This window comes from Triturus cristatus, chromosome 3_2, assembly GCF_964204655.1.
Source record: "Triturus cristatus chromosome 3_2, aTriCri1.1, whole genome shotgun sequence".
NCBI lineage: Eukaryota > Metazoa > Chordata > Amphibia > Caudata > Salamandridae > Triturus > Triturus cristatus.
The window spans coordinates 1178092599-1178116275 of record NC_140584.1 but is presented as its reverse complement, the minus strand read 5'-3'; the positions used below and the strand labels follow the sequence as shown (position 1 = coordinate 1178116275).

The window sequence follows — 23677 nt, the reverse complement described above, 5'->3', positions numbered from 1 at the left end:
AGAAAATTTCAAACACCCATAGTCCATATAAGGTCTAACGAGCATTCGTTCCAAACAGCTGATAAATTACTCCGAGAACGAAGGGGTTATCATTTTCTCGATTCTATGGATGAACAAGAATTAGCCAGGTCAGCCGTTCATTGGGTTGACAGTCCCGGAAAATACAGTGATGATACAGTAGCACGCACATTTTTGAATCTCACCCCAGATGAACAGCGGTTAGCTGGGATTTATATGATTCAACAACTCATTATACTATATCAGAGTCAGCATTCGGACCCTGGTCCCCTACCTGATATATTGACTGAATTACTCATGAATAGATGGAGAGGTTCAGGTACTAAATTAATTAAAGAAATTCTGGAATCAAGAAAGCAGTATATTCTTTTTGTATGTTCAGACCGTGTCTCATTGCCCATCAAGGAAAGAACCACGTATTACATGGATAGACAGAATCCCTTACGAGAAGTGCACCCAATAAAGGGCGAGGACAACGAGTTTAAGCGCGTATTTGTATATACGCCCATATCAAAAATAGAATTGTTAGAAATGAAGAAAGTGGTACCCAGTCATGACAAAGATCCAGCGGGTTTTCACCGAGAAATTAAAGACATGTTACTCATGGGAGAGTATACCTATCCCGACATTATGACAATATTAAAGGTATTAATGCCTGCTGGCATTTATGAGAAACTCAAGGAAAAGGAGTGGGAGGTAGGAGATCAAAAGATAGATTGGACAGCACTAGAAGCAGAAGAAAAGGCCCGAGGTCCAGGTTCGGGGCTTGGGGACAAAACTAAAGCACTACCAGGTTTATTAGTACAGGTACTGCCACGTTTATTAACTACAAAAAAGGAAGATTGGGGTACAATTTCAGCCTGTAAACAGAAGCAAGATGAAGACACTAGTGATTACTATGCCCGATTTGAAAAATGTTTTGGTATAAACAGTGGCATAAAAGCAAGTAGCGAATCATACCCACATCTGTTTGTAACAAAATTAGTGGAAAATGCCCTGCACCAAGTAAAGAATAGAGTATTAAAATTCGAGAGTACCTGGCAAGGTAACACTCCATCACAAATGTTACAAATGTTACAGTACCATCACAATAGAATTAGAGAGGAACAAGATCATGAACAAAGACGCATGAAAGACACGAAAATGAAAATGCTAGTTTCTCAGACAGTTCCAGCTGAGGGACATAAAAAGGGTATGACACTTTCCGGTGATTCAGCAGGACCTGTAAAAGGGACATGCAATTATTGTAAAAAGCCAGGTCATTACGTACACGATTGTCCAGTTTTGAAACATAATATCGCCATAGGTAATACAAAAGAAAGACCACGGCCACCTAGACAGGATCAGAATGAACAAGGAGCCTTGCAACATGCACAGTCCATGCCAGCTCCACCCCAGTCTGTACAGTTTGTGCCAGCTGCACCAGCGCTGCCCGTTGCTGCCACACAAACCACAACACGACAACTGTACCAGACCGCACAGTACGACTATCCTGATTACCAACGATACGCATGAACAAGCCTAGAGAGGGAAGTTGACTTACCCCTTATCGAGATCCCTGTAGATCAAGAAGGACCTTATGTACATAGTGAATTATTAGGCCAAGACAGAAAATTTTTACTCGATACAGGGGCAAGTCGAACAACTATAAAACGTAGTGAAGTTCCAGGGGCACCCCTCTCAGGCTCTCAGAATATTTCCCTTGGTTTTTCAGGAAAACCTATTGTTAATGAAGTGTCACAACCTCTTCCACTTACGATAGGACCTTTGACCCGAACTACCGATTTATTGCTTACTAAATCATGTCCAGAAAACCTGTTAGGAATAAAAACATTGAAAGCTCTAGGAGCTATAATATGTTGTTCTCCGGAAGGAGTAAGATTGTTTTTACGTGATTTTAAAGGTCATTATGTGTCTAGAGACATGGATCCCCGACTGCAGACTTTACCTACACATCTATGGGCACAAGGCCCTACTGATGTTGGTTGCATGAATATTACACCATATCGAGTTACACTAAAAGCAGGAGTGGTACTACCACGAATGCGACAATACAAGTTACCACCAGATGCTGTAGTGGCTTTGCTACAAATCATTGACGAGCTCATTGCCCAAGGAGTGGTTGTAGAAACGGACTCCAATGTATGTAATTCACCGATAATTCCGATTCTCAAACGAACAGATCCAAAGGCCCCGCCAGTTTATCGATTGGTTATTGATCTGCGCGAATTAAACAAGTGCATTGTGCCACAATTCCCTGTGGTCCCCGATATTTCATCATTACTGACAGCTATTGATTCCGAAGCAACATTCTTTACTGTAATTGATCTCAAAAATGCCTTTTTCAGCGTCCCAATAGATCCGGAAAGCCAATATTTGTTCGGATTCAGTTTAAATGGACGTAGCTTTAAATTCTCACGCGCACCTCAAGGATTTACAGAAAGCCCCAGCATCTATAGCCAAGCACTGAAATGAGAACTTGACAGTATCCACATGCCAGTTAACACCGCCTTGTTTCAATATGTCGATGATCTGCTGATCACCGCCCGGAGCGAACCCGAATGTGAAAAAGCATCACTGACAGTTTTACAATTTCTAGCAGAAAAGGGGCACAAGGTGTCCCCTTCTAAGCTGCAATTCTGTGTCCAGCGAGTTATTTATCTTGGACACTCGCTGTCCAAGGAGGGAAGGCAGCTTACACCAGACCGCATTCAGTTAATAGCTAACATGCCAATACCCAAGACACAAAAGGAGGTGCGGGCTTTTATAGGCCTCACTTCATATTGTAGACAGTGGATCTCCCAGTATGCATTTCTAGCAAAATCACTCATTCAGTTGACAACACAGGAGGCAGCCACATCGACTGTTCTCCCTTGGACCCAGGAACATACACAAGCTTTTGAAAGCTTAAAGAAAGCTTTATGTCAAGCACCTGTTTTAGCAACGCCATGTTACAGAAAACATTTCACACTCTTTGTTACAGAACGAGAAGGTACTGCCTTGTCAGTACTCACACAGGAACAAGCAGGAGCACACAAACCATGTGCTTATTTTTCTAGTACATTAGATCCCGTAGCTCAGGCTTTGCCTGCATGCCTAAAATCAGTGGCAGCGACAGCTTTAGCAATCAGACAAAGCGATGCCATAGTGTTAGGACATCCATTGACAGTTCAAGTACCACATGCAGTAGAGGTTCTTGTAAATAGAACGCAAACACAACACTTGACTATAGCGCGACTTACAGGGTACGAACTTACATTGTTTCAGCCACACATAGAAATCAGACGCTGTAACACATTGAATCCTGCCACACTTTTGCCAGTAACCGGAACAGACCCACTAGCCCATGACTGTATTGAAGTTATCACTATCACGACGAAACCCAGACAAGACTTGACAGATGTCCCATTGTCAGATCCAGACCTGACGTTGTATGTAGATGGTTCATGTATGAGAACAAGTACAGGGGAGTTAGTGGCCGCTTACGCAGTCACCACAGACACTGAAATTATTGAAACCAAGTGTATAAATACCTTGTCCGCTCAAGCAGCAGAGCTCGTCGCTCTGACACAAGCCTGTATTCAAGCTACAAATAAAAAAGTCAACATATACACTGATTCACGTTATGCATTCGGAGTTGTACATGACTTCGGCGTGCTGTGGCGAGAGAGAGGTTATTTAACTTCCCACGGTGCCCACATTCAGCACGGACCCCTCATTCATGCCTTATTAGATGCGATACATCTACCGATTGCAATATCGATTATGAAATGCAAAGCTCATACGAAAGTTACTGATGTCATTTCTCAAGGCAATGATTTAGCTGACAGAACAGCTAAACAGACTGCCCAAACACAAACATCCGACATGACAAAGACAATAGTCCCGACACATTGTATGACAGTTAAAGATCCTACTTTTGACGTAATTGACATCCAGACACATGCTACATCAGAAGAAATAAAGAAATGGACTGAATTAGGAGGGATCCAAACGGATCAAGGATGGATGATGAAAGAAAAGTCCGTGTGGTTCCTTCCTGATTCAATGGTCCAAGTTATAATTAACACTATACATAGTCCAGCACATCTAGGTGAGAAAGCAATGCTAGACAGCATTCAACATATTTGGTTCAACAAGCATTTACGAGCAGCAGCGAAACAAAAAGTTCGTACCTGCATGATCTGTTGCCAGTTCAACCCAGGAAAAAGTGTTCCCGTAGAACAGGGTGGATTTCATCCTCCTAAGCACCCTTTTGAAGTCCTCCAGATGGATTATATCCAGATGGAACGATGTCGAGGATTCAAATATGTTCTCGTAGTTGTCTGCGCTCAGTCCCGCTGGACGGAGGCATACCCGGTTTCAGATTACACTGCCCCGACTACTGCCAAACAGTTGGTTCGAGAATTCTTCCCACGATACGGTTTACCACGTGTTGTTCACTCAGATAACGGCCAGCCGTTCTCATCCGAATTAATGAAACACGTTTCACTTTTGTTAGGTTATCAGTGGAAATTCCACTGTGTCCGACACCCCGAAGCAGCAGGTCTCGTAGAAAGACATAATCAGACTCTGAAAATTAGATTGTCCAAAATATGCAGGGAGAAAGGTGTCGACTGGGTAGTAGCACTACCAGTTGCACTCTTTTTCACAAGAATGGTAGCACACTCTCGAACAGGGCTATCCCCGTATGAGGTGATCTTCGGCAGACCACCAAATATGTGGGGGACGCCTATACCACGCAAAATAACTGATATTGACTGTAATATGCTGACAGATTACTTGGCTTCCTTGATGTCTGCACTACAATCTTGTCGTTCACAGGTAGCTGCAGCCTTTCCCGACAACACTGAGGTGAAACCCCATGACGTAGTTCCGGGAGACCTTGTGTTTGTGAGAAATTTCGACCGAAAGACCCAGCTGGAGCCCAGGTGGAAGACACCCAAGTTGGTCTTGCTGACCACAAGGACAGCCGTGAAGATTGAAGGCAGGAAAGGATGGATTCATTCAAGTCATATCAAGAAATTTCATGGACTTCCTTCAGATGTAAACAGCCCACCTCGTGTGTCCTCACCAATTGACTCAAAACTACCTCTGGCTGAGGACAGTAAAGAACTCTATAATATAAAATTAAGGCCTAGGCCGTCGGACGATTTGATTGTTTAAGTCCTCTCCTAGGTGAAGCGGTTGAATCTGTCTCCGACATGTATCGCCTAGACCTGAATCATGGACAGTCGCGAAAAATAATGAAACGACAGGCGTATTGTAAATCACTGCGTAGCCATTGCATAGTGACATTATTAATCTTGTTTTTCTTAAGTCTTTTAATAATTACTGCAAGTATATTGTTGCACATATATTACCCTATTGCCAGAAATGTTTACAATGTTACTGCTGAACATTCTTTTAGTGACTTACCCCCGCATGAATTGTCTTATAGACTTGCGCTGCGCAATAACACTTTCATTAGTATGTTACATCATTCCCACCAGACTAGTAATGCAACTAATTGTTGGGTATGTGGCCGGCTCCCTCCCTATCAGAATTATGAAGGAGTCTTGCCTTTCTTTCCACATCCGTTTACACATAATGGCTCCTGTGGAGCATGGTTTAGTTTAATCAATTCCATAGACTCAGATACAGCCGTTTACCAAGACCAGTGGGTATGGGGAAATCTGAACCTAGTTTTATTCAAAGTCTGTTACCCTGACAAGGAGGGTCGCCCCAAAGGAACAGGAACTGATCTAGAAAATGAAGTGTATGCATTAGGTAATTTTACTCCTAATCTCATGGTTCTAAATGTCGAATCCGAAGTTGAACTAGTTTTACCAACCATGTCAGTATTCCCAGCGAAAGGTGAATTGTGTGTAAGAAAAGTTGGTTCCATACATATGGGCCATAGTAAATGCACTACTACAGTAGAATTCAGTGATCAAGGTAAATCTTCATTTAGAGCTTATCGCCACTCCTACTTTATATGTGGTCAGACTGCATATATGCGTCTACCTCTAGATTGGGATGGTACCTGCTACATTGCATTCCTTTTGCCACCTGTTTTCCTAGCTCCTCCTGATTATTATAGAAATATTCATTTAGTACACAATAGAGAGCGGAGAGATCTCCCGATTGTCGATTACACTGAAACAGCATGGGAAAAATACACAGATTTCAATAAAGGCATCTTTCCCTATATAGGTACCGTTACTAATAGTAAGCTGATACGTAGATTAACTAGAACCCTTGAAGCAGTAGTGAACGAAACTATTTCCGCCTTAGGCAATTTAACAGAAGAGCAGTCTGCTATGCGGATTGTTGTGCTTCAAAATCGTCTTGTCCTTGACGTCATCCTGGCCGATAGGGGCGGAGCTTGTAGGGTCCTCGGATCAAGCTGTTGCATATTCATACCAGAAAATTCGCCATCTGTATATAAGGCCATAACCCGCCTTCATAAGATTGTAAGCCAGATACACCAGAATCCAGGCACCTGGACTTGGTCCGGTTGGTTTTGGAGCGTGATATCAGCCTGGGGATGGAGAGTTCTATCCTTCCTAGGTATTGGCCTTCTCATACTATTCAGTTTCTGTCTATGTCTGCAATGTGGACCAGCGATTTGTGGTCTGTGTGCCACATCGTGCATTCCACACCAAGATTTTCATTCAAGATCCCGGAAGAAGAAAGAAGAACAAATGATGCTATATGAACAGATCAATGGATTAATGAAGATTGATATCTCTTAACGGGCAAGTAGGGGACAAGGAGGGAATGTGGAAATATGGATTTTTCTGGTCAGTTATGTCCCCTATCTTGGACCCCAACGGTTCTATGTGCATGTTACAAGTACATGTATGTTCCCTCCAGTTCCAGTTATGAAGACGCAAACACATGTGCGTCCACCGTCAACATGCCCTCTGTCAGATCCGCCATGAATAGGCCGGATATTCCCTTCCTAAGTACGAAAGGCCACCGCCTTTATATGGTTCACTTATGCCATTTTTACCGTCCAGGCAAGTAGGCCCTGATTCTGTCATCGAACTCTTCTTGCCTTCTGCCTCTGAAAGCTCCAGTCTGAGCCTGCATCTGTGACCTTGAACTTTGTCTCATTCTCTGCGCGGCTCACGAAGCCTGACATCAGCCTATTCTCTGCCAAGAACTGTATTTCACCTTCGAGTTATCTGCCTCATCCCTGCCCAACGCATTCCTGTCTAGTAGCTTAAGTAAACATTCTGCCAGCTACCAAGCAAAGGCCCGACTTCTCTGTCTTTATGCAAGTAATTCATAGCCCTGTTACTATGGAAAATTCCTGCCCTCGCATCTAGTGTAGACACTTAGACGCTTGTACACGCACTCACAGTCAGTATAGTCAGTATAGAATAAGATTCTGCTCGAAGAGACCTCTCTTTTGGATAACATAGTTCTTTAAACATAGGATGTTAGATATGATTTGGGATTAGGTTGACTTGACCCCCCAGACTTCTTGTCTCCACATGTAAAGCTAAATGTCAAGTCCCCCTCACCCCCTAGCTGCACGTCAATCACACGTCATGCTGCTGCGCGCGCATCTATGCCAAGTATTATCTTATAGATCCACCTATATATGACATCATAACCAATTATGTTCCTTTTTACTCCTTATTACACCCATTTTCGGTTACGCATATGAATCGTCATTTTCCTTATCAATTGTTACGCCTACTGCATTCGCTTCATTGTAATGTATGTACTATAAAAGTCATTTCTTGTCAATAATGTATGTACTTCACTTCCTGAACCTCCGTGGTGATGGAACTTGGAGCAACCGATTATAATCGTTCATTGGAATAAAGCCCATTCCGAACCTCTGATACCACGGATTCTGCCTCTCATTTTACTGAGCTGTTTTATTATGTTTCCGTATCAAATTAAGTCCAGGTAATGAAAATTATTTACCACAATCCGACCATTAGCCGCCTGCATAAAAAGCATCTGCACACCGAAAACGGGCGATCTGCGTATTTCAACCCTCCTGCACGCATTGGAGGCAGATTGGGCTGCTGGAGACTGCCGCAACGACTCTATACTGTGAGAGACTTGTCCTGGTGGCGCCATAACAAGATGGTGGCGGCCGCAGATCTCTGATATCGGCGCCCGCATACTGCTACACGCCCCATCCCTCGGCCTGAGGTGACTGGCCCGCTGCTCACAGGGCCGAGGGGGCGTGCGCACACTGCCTGGTGCGTTCCGCGGCTTGGCTCCTGGGATGCCATTGGTGTGGAGAGTTGCCGGGCTCCTGCGGAGGAATGAGTAGCTGTGGCCGAGAGGAGCCGAGTGCAGCCTGCCAAACCTGACAAGGCCTGGCGCGAGCTGGGATGCGCACTGGAGGAGGAGCTGTCTTGCCGGGCCCCGGCGTTGGTAAGTGGCATGTGGCTCTGCCCGGGCCAGTAACTGCATAGGCGGGTGCGGTCCTGGGTGGGAGTCGCGGCCTGCGAGCTGTTGCTGGTGGCCATTGCGGGCTGGGGCCGAACGCCGCTACGGCCTGAAGCTTCACAATACTGCGGCGTGGGACACATTCACAGTGGCCGCGCCTGAGCAGTGATGTGCCCGCCATAGACCGTCGCCACGGACTCCGTCCCGCTCGAGCGCCACTTTCCTGTGGTGCCCATGCACAAGTGTGCGACCCTGGCACTGCGGCCAACTGCCCAGGAGTATCCTTCTGCACAACTCTCCTGGAACCAGACTGGGCTTCTCCCTCCTTCACACATTAGCACTCGGTGTGTTTTGAGCCTTGCTGCTTGATCTCTCACCAATTTTAATGACTGGCGTCCTCACAACGATATGACTCGTGGATCTTGCTCCCTTTAACATGGGAGTGTATTGGCTTTTCTGATCAGATGGAGGTGGCGCTGCCCTTGGACAGGCACCATTGGTGTTGCTGGGGTCCGCTGGCCGTACAATTGGCTGTGGTGTTCTGGATCACTGACATAATATCGACTACCAACATATAGACCTACAAAAATATCGATGCCAAAATATCGAATACCAAAATATCGAATTCCTATCTACAAACAGGTAAGTACAAAAATATCGAGTCTAAAATATCGTTGTAAAAAATATAGTCAGTCAAAATATCGAATTTTTTTAAATGTATTAAAAGTAATGTAAAAATAATAAAATAATACATATAATTAACTAAAACATATTTAAATATACTTAAATAACCTTAAAAATAATAAATAATTAATATAACTTAAAAAAAATAAACTTACATTTTTATTTTTTAATAGATATATATTAAAGTAATATTAATACAAAATAATTAATATTTTTACCGTAGGATATCGGCTGGGTAAAATGTACCATTACCACTCCAGTGAGTGCAACAGTAGGGAAAGCGTCAGATAGCGTAGAGGTAAAAATAACTATTCCCGCTCCAAAGAGTGCAACAGTAGGGAAAGCGTTGGATAGCGGGAGGGTAAAATTTACTATTCCCACTCCAGTGAGAGCAACAATAGGGAAAACGTTGGATAGCGTAGGGGTAAAATGTATTATTCCCACTCCAGTGAGTGCAACAATAGGGAAAGCGTTGGATAGCATATGGGTAAAAATTACTATTCCCACTCCAAAGAGTGCAACAGTAGGGAAAGCGTTGGATAGTGGGAGGGTAAAATTTACTATTACCACTCCAAAGAGTGCAACAGTAGGGAAAGCGTTGAATAGCAGGAGGGTAAAATTCACTATTCCCACTCCAGTGAGTGCAACAATAGGGAAAACGTTGGATAGCGTACGGGTAACAATTACTATTCCCACTCCAAAGAGTGCAACAGTAGGGAAAGCGTTGGATAGTGGGAGGGTAAAATTTACTATTCCCACTCCAGTGACTGCAGTAGTAGGGAAAATAATAATTTAATATTTTTATTAAAATAATTTAATTATTAATACCAATACAAAAATTATTTAAATTAATTACCAATAACAAATTATTTAATAATCAAATAATTATTAATACCAATCAATCTTGTTTATTTAATTAATTACCTATTAATAATTAATTAACAAACAATAAATTTTCAATACCAAAAAAGATTAAATACAAATAATACCAATTAATATTTAATTAATATTAAATTAATTATCAATGTACAAAATTAATTTCAATAATTAATTATTTAAAATTATATTACTTCTCACCATATTCCCCTATAAACCCACAACCCACTACACATAATAAATTAAAACAATTAACATAATTATCAATTAAACAATTAATAAAAAATAATTACCAATTAATACAAATTAATTACCAATTAATAATTAATCAACAACCAATTAATTTTCAATACCAAAAATTATTTAATAATAAAAAATGCAAATTAATAATTAACAGTAAATTAATTATTAATACCAATAAATAAAAATAAATATTCACTTAATTATTATTAAATTACTTCCCACCCTATTCCCCTATAAACCCACAACCCGCTACGGAATTAAATTACGCAAAAATATAAACACATGAAATTCATTACTTTAAAAAAATTAAACATACATTACTAATAATATTATACACTTTTAACACATATACTAACATGCAAAACACTTTAAAAAATCGATATTATTAAAATTTCGATATTTTTTCATGCCTATATTATGACATTCGATATTACTTACCTGCAATTTGATATTTTTAACGACTATATTATGTCCATTCGATATTGTGTTCATTCTATATTTTAGACTCGATATTATGTCCATTCGATATTTTTTTTTCGATATTATGTCTAGTTACCGGTGTTCTACATCTGCGTGGCTGGGCATCCTGCGGAGGACACCGTAACACGCGTTCTTTATACCAGTGGGCCTCTTTCTTTGCTCTGGTCGGGGTTGGTGACCTTTTTCTCCAGATTCATCCCTATGGTAGGGGCGTGCGTGGTGATATTCATCTTATAGGCCAGTGAAGTCTTTAGGGCGGAACACTGTTGGTACGCTCACCAGTAATGTTTCTACGCCTGTATTGAGCACGATGGATGTGTGTTGAGCGATGTGCAGCTGGTCCTTGCTCACTGCTGGGGTGTGCCCACGGATTGGATATCTGCCTCATCCGATATAGCTCAGTTTCAGGTACATACTTCGTTCAGTTGTAGGTGTTTGTCTGTGAACATTACAACTTCGGGCCGTGCCCTGCTGGGGCTATCATGGGGAGGACTGATAAAACCCAACCTCTCCTCACGTTTGAGGCACGTAAATCCACCAAAACCTCGTAGAGGGCAGCCTCAGATTCAGAGGCTGATGCTCAGGGTGATTCCCCCACACACTGGACACGACTCGGCTGGCCATGCAGCATAGACTCCAAACAATTGAAGGCACTATGGCGGCAGTGAATCATCGCCTGGACCACGTCGGCACAGCTAGAAAAGCAAAATCTCCGCATGAGGGAAGTTGAGCTGCGGGTGCTCACGACAGAGGATGGCCTTAGTGACGTAGCTGGGAAAACGCTCAACATGGAGAAGGTCCTGGCGCTCATTCAGGCTAAGAATGAGTATTTAGAGCTGCAGTCCCGGCGCAACAATATTAGACTCACGGGGCTGCCAGAGTCCACTAATGTAGGCAAGATGGAGACGTTGGTGGAGAACCTCATAAAAGAAATGTTTGGGGCTGAAAATCTGTCTGCCATCTTTATCATCGAGCAGGCGCATCGCTCAATTGCGGCCAGGCTGGTGCTGGGTGCCCGGCCGATAATTGCAAGACTCTTAAACTATAGAGACCGAGAGACACTATTTTGCGCATGGCCTGGGATAAGGGCAGTATTGTTCACCAGGGTAACTCCCTTGCATTTTTCCCCGACGTTACCGTCACGGTGCAGGCTGCTAGACGGGAGTTTGGTGGAGTGAAAAAGTTCCTGCTGTCGGAGGGTGTCCCTTATGCCATGTTGTATCCCACTTACTTGCGAATTGGCCCCGATGGAGACTCTAAAATCTTCTCTAACCCCAAGGCGGCCCTGTAGCATGCCAAACAATTGAAGCGTAGACGTTGTGAGTCCAGCGCTACACAGTATGATGAGGAGCAGTAGGAGGGGTGGGGATGTTCCCCTGCCCTGTCATTATGTTACCCTGTTATACATGAACATTTTTGTGTAATGTCGATATTTGGGTATCTGTCTTCTCTTTTTCTTTTTTCACAGGCGGGACTTGATACGCTGCACGGCAGTCGGGGACCTCACTATCCAGTTCTCCGTTGAGGCAGCTGTGGGTATTCCTGTAGGCACAAGTACTAGACCTGCTCAGCCACCTCCTACTTGATAGGAGGCTAGTAGCACTCTGTCGCCCCCCCAGATGGGAGTACCCCATACACGCATTGCTAATTTTTGTTTTTGTTGGGGAAGGGTCAAAAAGAGAAGGGATGGCTTTGGCAAGTTGGGGATGCTGAAGTGGGTGAGGGTTGGGGGAGGTTTGGGAAGGGATGGCACCTTTGACTGACAAGGTTGTTGAACCCTGGCGACTCATTACGGTAACTCGCCATTACACTGTTCTAACTACCTCATCCACCACAGGACATGGGTGGTAACGTAAAATTCCTTGCATGGAATGTGCGTGGTTTAAATAGCCCCAAGAAAATTCGCTCTGTCCTTGCCCATCTGGGCAGGCTGGGAGTCCAGGTAGCATTTCTACAAGAGACGCATCTTACATCACACACTGATATGAATATAGGCGCGCGCTGGGCGGGGGTCCGTATTGCATTCTCATACTCTTCATAATCCCGTGGAGTGCTCATTCTAATCAAGAAAGGAGTCCCCTTCACTATATTAGGCTCGGACACTGACGATCAAGGCAGGCTCTCACTGGTGCATGGCAGGCTTGGTGGTGTGGAAGTGTTGCTGGTGAATGGACCAGATGTTGATGACCGCTCCTTCTTTGCGGATGTGTGGCGCCGTTTTTCCAGCTCACCTCCTGTCGCAGTTCGTTGGTGGGGTGACTTTAATACTTGTCTAGATGTGCAGGTGGACAGGTTGGGTGGTGGAGTCCTCCGACATAGACTCGCGACTGATGCACTGCTAGGTCCATTAGAGGCCCGGGAACATACACGACGTATGGCGGCTGCGACACCCTGGGGCACGGGAGAGCATCTTTGTATCTACAGTCCATGGTACCTGGTCCTGCTTGGACTATTGGCTTGCGTCCGAGGTCGTCTGCACGTGGGTTACTGACGTTCGGCACTTGGCGAAGACATTATCCGATCACTCTCCGGTATTACTCGAGCTGCACATCCCTGAGTGTGAAAGGCCCCTGTTCATGTTGAGGCTGCAGCAATCTTCATTGTCTGGTCCGGTATTCAAGAGTGATGTGGGAAAGGCGATTCGCAATTTTTTTAAGGAAAATGAGGGCACTGTAGATAGCGCAGGCGTGCTTTGGGAAGCGTTTAAAGTCACAATACGTGGCGTATGTATTGGTGCGCAGGCTGGGGTCTTGAAGGACTTCCGTCGCAGAATAGAAAGACTAGCAGCGGAAATATCCACTCTGGAAGGTGACTGTGACAGACAACCGGTAACAGAAAAGCTGGCTGCGATCCCGGAACTGGTCACAGAGCACAATGACACAGTGGACCAGGAAATGGCCCATAGGTCGCGTCGCAGCAGGGCACGCTATTACGGCCAGGGGGGGAAGACCTAGCCGCTCTCTTACGTAAAAACTTGCGGCGCCTCGAAGCAAAGACTACATTACTGAAATACTCGATGAGGAGAGCACGACGCATTACACCACACCAGAGATAAGCAAGGTGGTGCTGGCCTATTACTCTGGACTTTATGGCAGGCGACCGCATGCTCCGGCAGCAGATATTAATTCCTATCTTGATGATATCGCATTGGGCTGGCTATCGTTAAACCAGCGTGAATACCTCACGCAGCCATTTGATGTCGACGACTTCAAACTAGCCATCATGTCACTCCCAACATGTAAAGCTGCGGGCCTTGATGGGCTCCCGAGTGGGTTTTACAATGCCTATACGGGAGATCTAGCCCCTAGATTACTAGATGTCTTTGCGGAGGCATATGACTCGGGCATCCTCCGGCCCACCCCTAAGGAGGCCCTTATAGTGAGGCTTTTGAAACCGGAAGAGGCAGCCAATGCCTGTGATTCCTGCAGGCCGCTTTCCATGATCAACATTGATGCCAAAATTCTGGCGAAAATGATTGCCAGTAGGCTCCAGCCCTTAGTTCCTAATCTGGTCCTGCCCGACCAGTAGGGGTTTGTCCCTGCTAGATCTACCATGCACAACCTTCGCACTGTGTTTGCTACCCTGCACTACTTTGATTCAGAGTGTCAGGCTGTGCCGGTCCTACTTGATGCCGTGAAGGCATTAATTCCCTGCAATGGGAATATATGTTCACTGTCCTACTGTGCATGGGTCTGCCACCCTTTTTCCTTAAGTGGGTTCGCCTGTTATACTCTGAGCCACGGGCCCGAATATGCGTGAATGGCTGGGTGTCTGACACCTTCCCGATCTACAGGGGCACGCAACAGGGCTGCCCTCTGTCGCCAATACTTTTCGCGCTCACACTTGAGCCACTGGCCTGTAAATTGTCTCAGCGGCATGCTCAGGCGGCGCTGCAGTTCCGTCAACGTCCGTTGGTAGTCTCGTTGTATGCGGACGACATGTTGTTATATGTCCGAGAGCCAGCCACATATTTATCTGTATTGCTGCGAGAGTACGTAAAGTTTGAACGGTACTCGGGCCTGGGTATCAACTGGGCAAAATCGATGGTGTTCCCACTGATGGCTGGTACAAGTGAGGTGGATTTGGGCTTCCCCCTTGCATGGTCTACCGCCCCGGTTCGGTACCTGGGTGTGTGGCTGCATCTAGACCCCGAAACGGTAATTTCCATGAACAACGGCCGTGCCATCACTAAAATCACTGATCGGGCGGCACGGTGGGTCGCACTGCCGCCTTGTTTAGCCGATCGAACAGCAGTCGTCAAGATGACGATCCTGCCAAAGCTTCTCTATTTATTTATTTATTTTATAACACTTGTAAGGCGCGCAGCTACCCACAAAGGGTTTCCCGGCGCCGGATCAGCGTAACGTACAAACATCCACTGGACAAGGAGCAAACTTGAAGCACATTATTTATCGAACAACCAGGTCTTTATGCTTTTTCTAAAGCTCATGAAATTTTCCTCCTTACGTATATGGATGGGTAAGGTGTTCCACAGAGTTGGGCCCAAATAGGAAAACGATCTTCCGCCTATTCTAGCCTGCTTGAACCTCTCTATTCTCTATTTGTTTATTAATATCCCGATTCGCCTCAACCTTGCACTTTTTAACGCGCTTCAATCAGCTTTGTTCTCCTTTGTATGGGGCGGTAAGAAACCCTGCTGCAGTTGGGAAGTGCTGGTACAGCCGCTTGAAAGGGGGAGGATTCGAAGACCCTGACATACGGCTTTACTATTTGTGCGCTCAGGCGCAATTTGCGCGTTTTTGGTTTTATCCGCAGCGGTTCCAGCCGCATGTAGTGGTGGAGGCAGGCTCAATCCTCCCTGTGCCGCTGATAGCGGCGACCTTGATGGGCTGACATGGAGGACCGCGGACTGAGATCAACCCGGTAGTTTGCACAGCGTGGTTCCGGCAGGCCCAGGCTAAGCGGGCGCAGCTGAGCTACCTCTACGCCCCGAAGCTACCGATTGCGGCACACCCTCACATCTCTGCTGCCCAGGAGCACGAGGCTCTGCGCACACTGGCAGGCATAGGAATTGCAAAATTAGGTGGTTTGTATCGACACGGCCAGTTCATATCTCTAACTACTATACAGGAGGGGCGGGTCCGGATTTGATGTTAGGATTCACTTATGTGCGTATGAGACAGGCTGTCCGTGCAGCATACCCTGCTTATCCAGCTGAACCGAAAACGTTACTGGCCCTACAGGCGTTGCTAGCCAGCGACTCCCGGACTGGCTTGATTACCAGACTATATAATGCCTCTCAGAGGGAGCGAGACATCCTAGACAATCCCTCCTATACTAAATGGAACACAGCGCTAGGGGACCCCCTCTCCCTGGATGCTTGGACATTTGGCTGCAACCTAACGGGACGCCTGACTGCGAACTGTAACCTCAGCATCATACACGTCAAATATTTGCATCAGATCTATTATACCCCCGTTCAGCTGCGCAGATTCGGGCTGCGGGACAGTGCTAATTGTGTGTGGTGTGGACAGGAGGATGTGGATTTCTTGCATGGGGCTGTGCTGGCATTCAGGCCTTCTGGGTTAAGATTGTGGATGTGCTCACGGAGGTGGTGCTGGAGTCTGTGCCGTGTACACCTGAGGTCTGCATTTTGGGGTCGGTGAGAAATCTCAAGCCATTGACGTCTGGTGGCAATCTCCACGTTGTTTGCCAAGCAGGTGATTGCGCAATGCTGGGGGGCCAAGACTTTACCAACAGTAAAAAGGTGGATCCGAGAACTACTGTATTGCAGCAACCAACTGGGGATCTATGCAGAGGACTTGCCTGAAGCCTCGCGCCCTAAGGGTTTCTGGGCCCCACTAACGGGGTGTCTTTTAGGCAAGTAAGGAACTGTACTACTGTACTAAATACTTGAAGTGGTGGGAAACAGGCCGACCTAATGATCAGGGTTTGTGTCTACCTTTATCTGTATCAAGGGGTTCCATAGATACATTCATGTGCCAGGGTTGGGGGGGTGTAAAGGGGTGTGTTCTTTTAAATTTAAATTCATGAAAATTGCTTGTACTGCATATATGACGTAGCGGAACTGCTGTGCCCCTTACTGGGGTTGTATAATTTCACTGTTACCAGCTGCACAATAAGTAAAAAAAATTTTTTAAATAAAGATAAACTGTAAGAATATTTAGCTCGTGAACAAGGTCCCGAGGGACTGAAACGCATTGGGTTATTTGCCAGATTTTAAACCACTATGAAATAAATCAAATCACACCCTACTCTTGAGTGCGATCCTTTGATGTGATGGATTGTACCAATTTTGGGGAATTGATATGGCTGGGTCCAGCCGCAGAATTGCACCTCCAACCACGGAGAGCACCACAAGTACCCGCATATTCGGACCATTGGACGATATATATAGTCCCTCTCTCCCCCCACTCCCCATTTAATTTAATTTAATGTTGTTTCCTGGGGTTCTAGTTTAACTCCCTACCTCTATTATGTTCTATAGGAGGGTGTTGCAGTATCAGTGGTTGGCAATGTGGGTTGTTTTAGCAATAGTTGACACTAGTGCATTTGACTCCACTCCCTATCCCAGGGGTTGACACATGAAAATCCACACATTTGTGTAGCTTTGCATTCAGATTTCCCGAATAGCCCAAATTAGTAAAATTACGCAAAAGTGTAGGAATACATTTGCTAGTAGGACCTTTGTATGTGAATACACATATGTACATATACACAAACCTGCACACATGTGAAGCAGTACTATTTTGTGACTTTGTTTTAAAGTTGCATGTGTAATGGAATGTGCAGGAAGGACATGATGCCATCTGGTGCTGCCCTGCCCCTAGGTTTGGCATCTCGATCTTCAGGCCCTCCTTCATATTCATAAGCATGCTTGGCGAAGGATGCCAGATTAATTCACAAGCACAAATCTATTTCTCTTTATTTTTTAACAGCCATCTACATGCACATTTTCCGGCTGTAGGGAATATCTCTATTTGTGTATGTTTACAAAAAAACTTGAGGGACAAGCGTTGAAGTACTTCTTCATGGCCATCATTATTTGCTATGACACCTTCAAGAAATGTGTGGTAAAAAAGATTTTGCGTTTTATTTTTCCTTTTTTGGTCTGTCTCCCCCGACCTTCTTACCCTTCCATCATCTGTCTGGCCTTGCCCTCCCCTATGGCTCTGTTGATTCCTTCCTCCTCTCAGTGCGCCTTCTTGTGGGGTAACCACACAGGAGAAGGCATGCACCCCTTTCCCCTTTCGTGCCCACTCCAGTTGCTCTTCCACGCTCTTTCCCTTTGGTAGCAGGGGAGACGTTCTGCATGTCTCACTCCCTATACACCCACCTCTCGTTTGTAACTCCCCTCAGCCCCTCTCTAATGTTGCATCTTATGTCCACTCTGCGAGACTGAGCACCTCCACCCCTTTCTCCCCCACCTCTTCCTTTCTTTTGTGTACTTCCCGCCCTCTACCTAGATGTTTTCACTTCACTTTTTCTCCCAAATCGCTCACCTCTTCTGGCACGGCCAAACTGCATCTTCCTTTCTGATTCAGTGACACTATGTGCCCCTTCCATCTTTCAAAAACATGGCACCCATCATTGAATATGTTTTTGTGTATGTATGATTTTTTACTTTTTAATGTACCTTCAATCTTTTGCCGCATGTCATTTTAAAGTTAAGGACTTTCTTTGCTCTTTTTTGCATATTTCTTTTTTAGACATTTTAGTACAAACACCCTTCTTTCTATGTTGGACTCTAGAATGGATTTCTAAACGGTGCAGATCCTTTTAAAAGAACCCGGAGAGACGCCACCTCTTTCAGAGAGAGTCTCTGTGAAGGAAGCCCTGCTCTCCCACAATACTGTGCAGAGACCCCGGAGAGACGGCTCCTCTTTCAGAGAGAGTCTCTGTGAAGGAAGCCCTGCTCTCCCACAATACTGTGCAAAGACCCCGGAGAGACGGCTCCTCTTTCAGAGAGAGTCTCTGTGAAGGAAGCCCTGCTCTCCCACAATACTGTACAGAGACCCCGGGGAGACGGCTCCTCTTTCAGAGAGAGTCTCTGTGAAGGAAGCCCTGCTCTCCCACAATACTGTGCAGAGACCCCGGAGAGACGGCTCCTCTTTCAGAGAGAGTCTCTGTGAAGGAAGCCCTGCTCTCCCACAATACTGTGCAGAGACCCCGGAGAGACGGCTCCTCTTTCAGAGAGAGTCTCTGTGAAGGAAGCCCTGCTCTCCCACAATACTGTGCAAAGACCCCGGAGAGACGGCTCCTCTTTCAGAGAGAGTCTCTGTGAAGGAAGCCCTGCTCTCCCACAATACTGTGCAAAGACCCCGGAGAGACGGCTCCTCTTTCAGAGAGAGTCTCTGTGAAGGAAGCCCTGCTCTCCCACAATACTGTGCAAAGACCCCGGAGAGACGGCTCCTCTTTCAGAGAGAGTCTCTGTGAAGGAAGCCCTGCTCTCCCACAATACTGTGCAGAGACCCCGGGGAGACGGCTCCTCTTTCAGAGAGAGTCTCTGTGAAGGAAGCCCTGCTCTCCCACAATACTGTGCAAAGACCCCGGAGAGACGGCTCCTCTTTCAGAGAGAGTCTCTGTGAAGGAAGCCCTGCTCTCCCACACTACTGTGCAGAGACCCCGGAGAGACGGCTCCTCTTTCAGAGAGAGTCTCTGTGAAGGAAGCCCTGCTCTCCCACAATACTGTGCAGAGACCCCGGAGAGACGGCTCCTCTTTCAGAGAGAGTCTCTGTGAAGGAAGCCCTGCTCTCCCACAATACTGTGCAAAGACCCCGGAGAGACGGCTCCTCTTTCAGAGAGAGTCTCTGTGAAGGAAGCCCTGCTCTCCCACAATACTGTGCAAAGACCCCGGAGAGACGGCTCCTCTTTCAGAGAGAGTCTCTGTGAAGGAAGCCCTGCTCTCCCACAATACTGTGCAGAGACCCCGGAGAGACGGCTCCTCTTTCAGAGAGAGTCTCTGTGAAGGAAGCCCTGCTCTCCCACAATACTGTGCAGAGACCCCGGAGAGACGGCTCCTCTTTCAGAGAGAGTCTCTGTGAAGGAAGCCCTGCTCTCCCGCAATACTGTGCAGAGACCCCGGAGAGACGGCTCCTCTTTCAGAGAGAGTCTCTGTGAAGGAAGCCCTGCTCTCCCGCACTACTGTGCAGAGACCCCGGAGAGACGGCTCCTCTTTCAGAGAGAGTCTCTGTGAAGGAAGCCCTGCTCTCCCACATAACTGTGCAAAGACCCCGGAGAGACGGCTCCTCTTTCAGAGAGAGTCTCTGTGAAGGAAGCCCTGCTCTCCCACACTACTGTGCAGAGACCCCGGAGAGACGGCTCCTCTTTCAGAGAGAGTCTCTGTGAAGGAAGCCCTGCTCTCCCACACTACTGTGCAGAGACCCCGGAGAGACGGCTCCTCTTTCAGAGAGAGTCTCTGTGAAGGAAGCCCTGCTCTCCCACAATACTGTGCAGAGACCCCGGGGAGACGGCTCCTCTTTCAGAGAGAGTCTCTATGAAGGAAGCCCTGCTCTCCCACAATACTGTGCAGAGACCCCGGAGAGACGGCTCCTCTTTCAGAGAGAGTCTCTGTGAAGGAAGCCCTGCTCTCCCACACTACTGTGCAGAGACCCCGGAGAGACGGCTCCTCTTTCAGAGAGAGTCTCTGTGAAGGAAGCCCTGCTCTCCCACAATACTGTGCAAAGACCCCGGAGAGACGGCTCCTCTTTCAGAGAGAGTCTCTGTGAAGGAAGCCCTGCTCTCCCACACTACTGTGCAGAGACCCCGGAGAGACGGCTCCTCTTTCAGAGAGAGTCTCTGTGAAGGAAGCCCTGCTCTCCCACAATACTGTGCAAAGACCCCGGAGAGACGGCTCCTCTTTCAGAGAGAGTCTCTGTGAAGGAAGCCCTGCTCTCCCACACTACTGTGCAGAGACCCCGGAGAGACGGCTCCTCTTTCAGAGAGAGTCTCTGTGAAGGAAGCCCTGCTCTCCCACAATACTGTGCAGAGACGCCGGAGAGACGGCTCCTCTTTCAGAGAGAGTCTCTGTGAAGGAAGCCCTGCTCTCCCACAATACTGTGCAGAGACACCGGAGAGACGGCTCCTCTTTCAGAGAGAGTCTCTGTGAAGGAAGCCCTGCTCTCCCACACTACTGTGCAGAGACCCCGGAGAGACGGCTCCTCTTTCAGAGAGAGTCTCTGTGAAGGAAGCCCTGCTCTCCCACACTACTGTGCAAAGACCCCGGAGAGACGGCTCCTCTTTCAGAGAGAGTCTCTGTGAAGGAAGCCCTGCTCTCCCACAATACTGTGCAAAGACCCCCGGAGAGACGGCTCCTCTTTCAGAGAGAGTCTCTGTGAAGGAAGCCCTGCTCTCCCACAATACTGTGCAAAGACCCCGGAGAGACGGCTCCTCTTTCAGAGAGAGTCTCTGTGAAGGAAGCCCTGCTCTCCCACACTACTGTGCAGAGACCCCGGAGAGACGGCTCCTCTTTCAGAGAGAGTCTCTGTGAAGGAAGCCCTGCTCTCCCACAATACTGTGCAAAGACCCCGGAGAGACGGCTCCTCTTTCAGAGAGAGTCTCTGTGAAGGAAGCCCTGCTCTCCCACACTACTGTGCAAAGACCCCGGAGAGACGGCTCCTCTTTCAGAGAGAGTCTCTGTGAAGGAAGCCCTGCTCTCCCACAATACTGTGCAAAGACCCCCGGAGAGACGGCTCCTCTTTCAGAGAGAGTCTCTGTGAAGGAAGCCCTGCTCTCCCACAATACTGTGCAGTCCTGGTTTAATGGGAATTAGTGTGAACGCTTCATGCAGAGCAGTAGAATCTTGAACATGAATTGAATACCATTGGGTTGACTGGAGAGGTGGGCCTGGTTTACTGTGCAGAATAGAAGGGTGACCTTTTCAGCTTTCACACTTGTGTCCTCAGGTCACAACAGATTTCAGAAGTGGGGGAAGGGGGAGCACTCACTGACCCATCTTGCCAAATGTTATGAACTATTCAAAAATACTGACTTTAAAACTATGCTCATCCCATGCAGTGGGAGTTGGGAAAGTCAAAGCAAAGATGAAAAAGATGAAATGGAAACTAGCCGAGCGGCCTTCGAAGGGAAGCTGAACCCAGCTGGACAGTTCTTGCAGCCCAGGCAGTAGTGTCTTACTGTTACGTCCTCCCCTCTCGTGATCATACCTGATCATCGATAATGTGCTCTGTTTCTCCAGGTCCAATCTAACATGCCTAAAGAGGTGTGGGTGCTCACGACTGTGCCTGATTTAGGGTAAAACAGCAACGGCGATTCTGGCAAAACCCGAAGGATTTGTATCTATTCCTCTGGTAACTATCTGGCTCTATTTGGAATTCACTCCGTGCTTGCGCCCCACCAGCAGCGCCTCTGCTGGCCCTGCCATTAGGTCTTAGTATTACTGTGTCGAATCGCCTTATAGTGTTGGAGCCGTTGCCAAGTTTAGGATGACTGGTCCTCCGCCATGTCCGACTGGGCTAAGCCCGTGGAAGACCACTGTGGAAAGACCTTCATGAAAAGGGAAGATTATTGTTCCAAAAATGCAGCCGTCCCAACTTGTTGCGTGGACTAGATATGTGGGTACATATAATGTGCCCCCCTTTGGAGATACTTTCCTGCTGCCTACAGACCGTGATGGTAAACCATCTGGTACTGGCAGAATCTCCACCAGGGTTTTCGTTGGAGCATGCCTCTGGCTATGGTTGAGGCAGCCACACTGGAGGAGAAAGCGCCTCTGTCAAGGTGGAGAACTCCAAATGCACTCACCACTAGTATGGCAAAGGATGTTTGACTACCACACTGACAAACAGACATTCCACCAGCAAAACCTAAATGAGCCAGCTTGCCTTACGCTGTACTGTTTTGTAGACCTTGGAAGAGCCAGACCTTAATGCATTATGGTTCAGATGTACGACCCTAAATTGCGGTCACAAATGGGCAATAGACCTGTTAGCAACCGCAATTTAGGACATGGCAATGTACAAACCTCAGTTTGCGAATCAGTACATTTTACCGATTAGCAAAATGAGGTTTGCGACTTGCTATTAGGAAGGGGCGTACCAAGGGCATCCCTTCCTAATAGTGTCTAGCATTTGTATGTATTAATGTTTTGCGACTTCAGTTTCGGTCGCAAAACACTTGCAATTTACCACCTACTTCAGGTAGGTGGTAAACCATTTGCAAACGGGAAGGGATTCCCAGGGGAACCCTTCCTCTTTGTGAATGGGTCAAAAAATATTTGTTAAGGGCAGGCAGCGGTCCCAGGGACCACTGTCTGCCCTTAAAAAATGAAACTGAAAAGTTTCATTTTTTTTTTTTTTTTTAATGCAGCCCATTTTCTTTGCAGGAAAACAGGCTGCATTTACAAAAAAACACTGCTTTATTTAAAAACAGTCACAGACATGGCGGTCTGCTGACCCCAGCAGGCCACCATCCCTGTGAGTGCTAGCAATGCCTAATGGGGTTGCAAATTGCGCCTGCCGCGTTAATATTAATGAGGCAGGCAATTTGCAACCCCATTGGGTTGCAAATTGCAATCGCAAACCGTGTCTGAGACACTGTTGTGCATCCCAATTTGCGAGTCACAAGTTGGTGGGTTGTACATCTGACCCTAAATCTTTGGTCATCCTCGACCAATGCTTACTCTCACACTGGACTCTAATGCTTCATCCAGAAACAAATCGACGTTTTTTCAAAATTGATGTCTTAAAGTGTAATTTAACATTTGAGAGCTGATTTCGTTTTCCATATCAAATATTCCTCCCCTAAAATCTTGGAGTGGTTTGATTTCACATACGTTTATGGAGGTATACAAACAAAGCCTTTGTGCACTTCTGCTGCAGAATCACAAAAGTGTCAAATATGTCGAGTTGGACACAAAAAGCAGTTGGGATTTCTTTTACCAGGAACCCTATATGTTTCTGCTGCCACAAACAGCGGGCTCTAGGGCATGTGCTATTCTTTACAGGCAAGTAAACACAATCTCTCAAATGTA

At 46.5% G+C, this 23677-nt stretch overlaps 1 protein-coding gene across 2 annotated transcripts in view; it reads left to right on the top strand.

Annotated features, from left to right (window-relative positions):
• CFAP65 (cilia and flagella associated protein 65) overlaps window positions 1-23677 on the top strand; it is a 684907-nt gene that overhangs the window by 73372 nt on the left and 587858 nt on the right. The gene's annotated exons all lie outside the window — the stretch shown is intronic.